General features: G+C 39.0%; 1 long non-coding RNA gene across 1 annotated transcript in view; it reads right to left on the reverse strand.

Annotated features, from left to right (window-relative positions):
- Window positions 1–5249, reverse strand: part of LOC129424204 (uncharacterized) — a 136672-nt gene extending 131423 nt beyond the window's left edge. Inside the window, exon 1 of the long non-coding RNA XR_008637993.2 lies at window positions 5086–5249. This is a non-coding gene — a long non-coding RNA (uncharacterized lncRNA). The remainder of the gene's footprint in view (window positions 1–5085) is intronic.
- Between the last annotated feature and the right edge of the window lie 751 nt (window positions 5250–6000).

A 6000-nucleotide genomic window follows, 5' to 3' on the forward strand; every position in this document is an offset into this window, starting at 1 on the left:
GTCACATAAGGTTACATGAAGCTAGCATGATTTTCTTCCCTATCATGTCCACTATCTTTTGTTAATTAAAGGATTAAAAGCTTTCAAATAAACTAACGCTGATCAGTTCCCTCATAATACTTTCCAGGTACAATAAAACCCATATAACCCTTAAGTGGCCCATTTGCCAGTAATATCATCATGCAGGTCTGAGCTCGGACAGGCAGGGGGTTAGCCATGATTAGCCAGCAATTTATTCTCTCCCCACAACTGAGAGGCAGGGCAGCCACATGGTAATGTGTTTAAAATGTCAGCAAAGAGCTAAGGATCTCATCAACCTTTGGTCACCGGGCCTCTTTGAATATTCTTATTGGCGTCATGCATTAGTAATGTGCTTTTGAAAAGTAAGTCAAATTTAACCTTCCCTGTACCTGGCCCCAGTCATGAATATTAACCAGGCCTATTATGTGTACATGATCTGAAAGAATTTAACCCCATGGCGCCAGGATCCCATGCCCAGCCATTTGGGCAAGGGGGGAGTGTTTACCATATAAAGATGGTGTTTGTCCAGGCTCTAGAAAGCCTGGCCAGATTAATGGGTTATCAAGAAACAGTGCTCAAGAGATAGAGGAGCATTGATGAGTCTATTGAGGTGTCAGGCAGGGTTGCATGAAAGACTGTTTGTATAGCCGTTGCGGTACAGATGCTAATTCAAAGACTAAAGCCCATTGTAAGATGAAACGATGTTCGTCCTGCCGTATAAAAGGTACCACTTATAAAAAGATTGGGAATGTTTAAAATAAAAATTTTACTAATAAAATAAACTCACACAGACAAAGTGAGCATGTAAGAGAGTGTTCAGACATGTAAAAATGCTTAAGACTTCAACATGCTAAAATGTCTCCGAAGGTTCTTGGGTAATTGAATCTTTATACCATAATTTGTCCACATACTAGTGCCTATGACTGCAGGCGCGAAAGAACCTCAATTCCCGTGGGCCTCCTCGTGCCTTCTTATCTGAGATAATGTGGAACAGCTTGGGTCCATCCTCATAAAAGTCGACGCTCTGATCCTGTCGGAAAGCTTTAAAAGAGTCGGGCCTTGTTATGTTCTGTATATTGATTTCAAGAAGAACAAAGAAAAGTCTTTCCCTCATTAGCAGTAGATGAAGTCGTAATCCACTAGGCCGGCTACCATCTTGCTCGGGATTTTATTATTCCACCCCATCACAGTGCTGGTTGCCCAATCTTTAACACTAAATTACACAGAGATTGCTTATTTATTTAATCTTAACGCCTTTCCAGAATCTATGGCAAGAACCGGTTAATCCATACACAAGTTGATTGATACACACGTTGGGAGAAGTATTATTTGGCAACTCTAATTTACCTAACCAGCATGGTTACTGGCGTACACGGAGTAAACCCACAAGGAGAACATGCAAACTACACTTTGTGAGTCTGTCAGATAGTATCTGTGTAAAGTAAGCACAAACGTACCAAAAAGCTGCACCTAATACCATGTGCCGTTCCCCTACCAAAAATCAGAATTTAGATTATCTATCAATCAATCTTCCTGTCAATTGCCTTTCCTCTCAACATTTCTGCTTTTCCTCTAGAGTTTTATCTGTACTTCATTCAACCAGGGATTTCTTACTCTGCCTCCGCCTCGCTTCGAGTTGCGCTATCGATCGACGAGGGGCCGCTCTCACAATGCAGCCCGGGCCCCGTTCGGCTCTGCATCTTTCAGAGGGGGCATCGATCCTTCCTCTCTTTTTCACCCTCTCCATCTTTTTTCCCTTCAAAGTATTTTATTCGGCAAAACAGAGAGCGAGAAGCAGAAGAGACTGAACGAGAAAGGTGAGGCCGAGCGTGCTGCCTCGGATAAGAATATCGGATTAGGAATCAAAGAATTCCACTTGCCCGCCGCCGGTCACAGCAATATACGATTAATGCGGTTGCCACTCCCAGGTGGAAGTCTATTCAGTGGAGCTCAATGAGGGTCACTGGTGGGCATGTCTTTCCCTAAGACAACTTCAATGTTTAAACAGCCTCGCTATCATAGTCTGTTTTAGTAAAAACTGGCACAGTCAGTACAAAGCAGCGCATCTCTTGTTTCTCTCCAATCGGCAATCTCAACCAGCATGACAGTACGGATCAAGCAGAGCTCTCGAAACCCGGAATGTCGGCGGACGCTGCGGCGTCATGCTTGTTTAACATCACGTACAAGTGCTATGTCAATTGCTGGTGCTGATAAAAACAAGAAAGTAAAAACTACAGAAGCGGCATGGGTGTGTACGGATTTGTACGGTTAAAGCTAAACCATTAATAAACAGAGAAAACAAAGCACTAATTAACACATACAGTGGAGAGCGAGACTCCCCTAGGACCTCATATAAGTAATTACTGATCCAGCATATGTATGCACTAATAAACTTTGATGCCTTTTGCTTTTATACTTATATGTGTTAAAGGCATCAGGTATAACTTTTTGAACAGTGTAGCACATATCAAGACTCTCTGACCCGAGGCAAACTCTGCATCAAAAATGAAAAGTCGGATCATCACAATATGCTTTCAATTTCCATCGGATCAGTTTTAACTGTAGCTGAGACTCGAGATTCATCAGTAGCAAACATGCAAGTGCATGCTCAATACATCAAAAAACAACAACACCCTCAAACACGCATCTTTCCTGCGCAAGTTATCAGTAATCTGATGTTCCAGCGCGGGAGATTGTTGGCTTTAATACAAATCATGTTTGAATCGTTTCTTTAAGACCTTAAGCCCTCCCTGGGTGTCGGGAGGATTCAGATAATGAGATCTGCTGGGAATTCAATCATTTCTACATCTGTTGAAAAATGGAGGGGTAAAGAAAAGAAAAAAAGAAGAAAAATCAACTATTTCTCAAACCCCCCCACCCCAATAAAATCAAATTCATTTTGAGGATTAATAATAAAACGAGACTCTGCTCTTAACTCACAGACTTTTGTGCTCTCTAAATTTATTGGCCTCGAACTCCCTCAGTACTTCAATGCCTTCACTCCCCAAACCATTTCACACCCGCCTTCCCCATCAGAAAATAAATAAATCCCTCAGATATCGGCGTTCAGACACCTCTTTATTACGTTTCCCTGCATTCACTCCAAGGTTTTTTGAGTTTTGCCTGTAAACAGCCAATAAAGGCACTTTAGATTGCAGGCTTACGTGCATAAGTAAGCTTTAACATGAAATTACAACCAGCTGAACGTTTAAGTAACTTGTTTCAAAGATCCTAACCAACTTTTAAGTTAACATAGGACAGCAGTTTTGAGGGGAACACTGGTCCACTGGTGGGATCATTTTGGGACAAGAGTTTACTCCATACAAAGTACACAGACAAAGTTCAGTGCGGTTACAACATCACCTTCATTAGTTGTTCTCTATCAGTTTGAGAAAAAAATATCAATTTTAAGGTCCAATGTGGGACTTTTAGAAAGAACTCTTGACAGAAATGCAATACAATATACCTAACTATATTATCAGTGCTGTATAAAGAACTTACATAATGAACTGTATTGTTTGTATTACCTTTGAATAACCCGTTTTTATCTACATACACCGCAGGTCTCCTTACATGGAAGTCAATGTCATGTTTCTACAGTGGCCCTGTTCTACAAAGCGCAGGTGCATACCCTGCTGAAAAAAACAATAAAACCATTACCAAAACCATCTAATGGTTTTATTGGGAATTGTATTGGTTTTAACGGAATATGGCCCAAAACACATGACAGTGTATTGTTTTTTGTTGGTCTCTAATGGTATGGTATGTATTGGTTCTATTGGTTCTATGTATTGGTTCGAATGGAATATGGCCCAAAACACACTACAGTGTAGTGGTTTTAATGGTAAAAGCGAAGGGTTCCTATTGGTATTTTAATGGAAACCATTAGAATTTTCTGTAATGGTTTTATTGTTTTTTCAGCAGGGTGCCAATTCAGGGTCTGGATCCTTTTAAGGCCACAGACTTTGAAGTTGTGTCACTTGCTGAAACTTGAGCTAGCCAAGGCTGTGAAGGATCCATCTTGGTTTCAGGGGAAAGAAAGGCCAAATTTTTGGAGGTTGCATGTGAAGGAGCATTCAAATTGGTACAGTTTTTGCTGCGCCCGGTGACTGGCCTTAAAATACGGCCTTGGAAGGTAGCTGCCCCTGAATTGGGATGCTCCCCGCGTTTCATTCCTATGTTGTCTCAGACAATAACATGTTTGTCCTGTGGCGGCTACCGTAGCTTCTCTTTGGATTTTGAAATCGTGGACTGAGCATCACACCAGCATCATTTACCAACATCATATCAAACTTTAATCTTGAAATGTATCCTTGTTCACAATCTCAATGTTACAAACCTGTATTTTATTTTTATTTAATGAACACAAAGGAAGATATTTTGAGGAATGTTCGTAACCAAATCGTCCGTGAGCCCTATTCACTTCCATAGTAGGAAAAAGAATACTATGGAAGTAAATGGGGGTTACAAACATTTCTCAAAATATCTTTCTTTGTGTTCATTAGAACAAAGTCATTTATACAGGTTTGTAACAACATGAGAATGAGAAAATGATGACAGAATTTTCATTTTTGGGTGAACTATCCCTTTAAAATTCATTCAGAACAGGCTTCAAAATATAATACAACAAATGTTGTTATCCCTAAAGATATTCATATTAAACATCTATACTATAAACATCTTTCTAATCCGCATGTCCAAAGCAAAACAAGAACATTAAGTATGCATGTTTCAAGGGACCATATAGCAACGAGAAAGGCCTATTTATGGCACGATTTAGTGAGAGGGTATTCATATATTTAAACATGGTTTCTTTAAATAATTACAAATGTGTAACTTGAAAATCAATATTGTCAGTCCTGAAGCAGTAGGCCTACACAGTCCAAGTTGAGGGAAACTCAAGTATGAACATATTAGCAAACAAACAGATATTAAACAATTTACAGTGATGGGCAAAAGTATATAACTTTAAATAATAAAGACAGCGTGAACACAACAAAAAATTTAAAAAAAATAATAAAGCATAACAATAGATAAAGATATTATAAAAACAAACACGCTTACCAGAGATATCGTCGACTGTCGTGTTACAATAATACAGCAACACTGCCATCTGTCTGTAACATACACTATTACAATGTTCAGCTGGAAAGAGCATTACATGTTTGGACTTAATTTGATTGATATAAATTAGATTTATCTGTCTTCCGGTCCAATAACGAAATTTGGCATAAATACTATAACTGTGACACATAGTGGTAATATTAAAGTGAGATGAATAACGTGAAGTTCGTGTAAAGACACCTGCCACCACTAGATGGAGACAAAACACATTAAATACAGAATTCACTGCCACAAGAAACGCCGTGTTAATGTGATTTAGGGCCTCTAAGGAAGCATAGTTAAGGAGCATTGTGTTGCAATTGTATAGCACTTTTACAGTAATTATCTTTTTTTATTTGCAGCTAAAAATGTGCTCATGTGGCTCGATTGGTAGAGCATTGTGCTTGCTGTTTAAAGGTCACGTGTTTGATTCCCAGTGAACACACACAATAAAAAAAAGTTTAGTTTGAATGCACTGTAAGTTGCCAAAAGCTTTCTGCCAAATGCATAAATTAAAAACATACTAAAAATAGTCATTGATATCAGATGTATTGGGAAGTAGGGGAGAAAAAAGTTCTCTGTCTCATAGAAATGAAAGATCAATCAATGCATAGTTGATATTTCAGATAACAGGCCATACAACTTCTTCCTATATCAAACCCAACTTGTAAGTATTAGCAGAAAATAAAAGATGAAGGAAAAAGCCTGTTAAATTAATGAGAACAATACCGAATGCTACGGGAAATGCTTTAGCAGGCTTCATCATCCCTTGAGCATGCTGAAGTCAAGCTGTGTGAATCAACTAAATAAATAAAAGCGCAATCTAATACTGTGTTTCCTGTGGAGGAAATGCGTCTAGGATAAGCATGCCACTAA

The sequence above is a fragment of the Misgurnus anguillicaudatus genome, chromosome 9 (assembly GCF_027580225.2).
Source record: "Misgurnus anguillicaudatus chromosome 9, ASM2758022v2, whole genome shotgun sequence".
NCBI classification, from domain to species: domain Eukaryota; kingdom Metazoa; phylum Chordata; class Actinopteri; order Cypriniformes; family Cobitidae; genus Misgurnus; species Misgurnus anguillicaudatus.